Source organism: Gossypium raimondii, chromosome 8 (genome assembly GCF_025698545.1).
Source record: "Gossypium raimondii isolate GPD5lz chromosome 8, ASM2569854v1, whole genome shotgun sequence".
NCBI lineage: Eukaryota > Viridiplantae > Streptophyta > Magnoliopsida > Malvales > Malvaceae > Gossypium > Gossypium raimondii.
The window spans coordinates 13424709-13426771 of NC_068572.1; the positions used below are offsets into that span (position 1 = coordinate 13424709).

At 29.4% G+C, this 2063-nt stretch overlaps 1 non-coding gene across 1 annotated transcript; it reads right to left on the reverse strand.

Annotated features, from left to right (window-relative positions):
• Positions 1-405: 405 nt before the first annotated feature.
• On the reverse strand, positions 406-512 carry LOC128032097 (small nucleolar RNA R71). The gene has a single exon (XR_008188227.1). It is a non-coding gene; the product is annotated as a small nucleolar RNA R71 (small nucleolar RNA).
• Between the last annotated feature and the right edge of the window lie 1551 nt (positions 513-2063).

Below are 2063 nucleotides of genomic sequence, written 5' to 3' on the forward strand. Positions count from 1 at the left end.
ACAGTTGCTGTAAATCTTGCAAATCTAGATCCTGTTCCGACTATTATGTACGATTATGCCAAACCCACTCTGACTGGGGCTGAATCAAGTATTGTGCGACCCACTATTATTGCGAATAATTTCGAACTAAAGCTGAACACTATTTAGATGATACAACAGTTTGTTCAGTTCAATGGTTTGCAAGACGAAGATCCAAATACTCATTTGGCCAATTTTCTGGAAATCTGTGATACGTTCAAGATTAATGGCATCACTGACGACGCCATTTGCTTACAACTATTTCCTTTCTCGTTGAGGAACAAAGCTAAGTAGTGGTTGAACTCTTTACCATGAGGTTCCATTACTACATGGGTTCAAATGACCGAAAAATTCCTTTTAAAGTGCTTCCCACCGGCTAAGACAGCCAAGTTGAGGAATGATATCTCTTCCTTCATTTAGATCGACTAAGAGATCTTATATGATGCATGGGAGAGGTATAAGGACTTATTGAGAAGCTGCCCTCACCATGGGTTACCTCTATGGATACAAGTTCAAACCTTCTATAATGGTTTGAATCCCTCAACTAGGAAACTAATCGACTCAACAGCCAGTGGAACTCTGAATAATAAAACACTCGAAGCGACTTATAAATTTATTTGTCGAAACCATTTTTATTTTGAAAAACGGGGTCAACTTTTAAAATGAAAATGGAGTCGCCACTAATCTTTTTTCGAGGTGTGATCGGGTCACCTTGAGATTAATGATTTTGGTCTACAAAATTCGAGAAAATGGGCTCGAGAGTCGGTTATGCACGAGGAGGATTAGCACCCTCGTAACGCCCAAAAATTTGTACCTAATTGATTAATTAACGTCCTAATGTCAAAAATTTGAAAAGATTTTAAACTACGATCCTCTTTAAAAACCTAAATAAATCGAATTTGATGTTAAGACCTCCTTGTTCCGAGGTAATAAGATGTCACATCTAGTAAGTTAGGATACGATATTTTAACCCTTGAAACTAAGCTTGTCTCATGCATTAAAGTTTAGAAAGGATATTCGATAAGTTGGATCAAAAAACTCGAAACCCAGTAAGTTAAGGCACGATTTTGTCAAAGCTCCAAAGTACCGAATATTGCCTTATTTTTAAAAGTTTTCTTTTTTTAAAATTGGGGAAAATTGATGCAATATTAAAACGATGTGTAAAAACTTTGATAAAATGGCAATATGAAAATACAAATAAACAATTTATAAAACATGAATTTGAAAATGAATTTAAAAAAATGTAAAATGTAAACGAAGAGTATAAAATAAAATAAATATAAGGAAAAATAAAATGTAATCAAATTTAAAAATAATGAATTTGAAAATGAATAATAAGGAAAAATAAATTTGAAATCAACAATATACAAATCAATAAATAAATTATATATAAAAAGTAGGTAATATTTGTATAAGTTTGGAATAAATAATATATAAAAATGAAAATAAGTAATATATAAAGTAATAATATATAAATGAGTTTAAAATAAATATTGTTTAATAAGGAATTTAGAACAAGTTATACACAAAGCATCTTAAAATAAATGGTATATAAATTAGATAGTATAAAAAATTTGCATTTGATAATATATGGAAAAAATTAAAGCAAATAATCAAACAATTTAAAATGGATGATTTATAACACGAGTTTTAAAAAATAAACAACATGTGTGACATAATATTAAAACAAATAAAGTATATAATTAATGGAAGAAAATAAAAGAATGATAAGAATGGTTAAATGAATGAACAATATGTAAATAAGAAAGTTGATGCATAAACAAACGAATAAAAGTAAAAGAATAATTAATGATTAAACAATTAAATGGATAAATAAAAAAGGTTAAAAAAAGCTTAAGTCAGCCTAACTCTCACAATATGAAGATTCAACGAAATTCCTCCACCAAAATCCAACTCAAATGAAAGCAACTTAAAAAGAAAAGAAATTGAACGAAGAACAAAATAAGAACAAGCCACATAAAATAATAACGCAAGAGAGGGAGAAATTTGAGTGAATGCTCTTAAGAATTATTATTGGTCCAAAC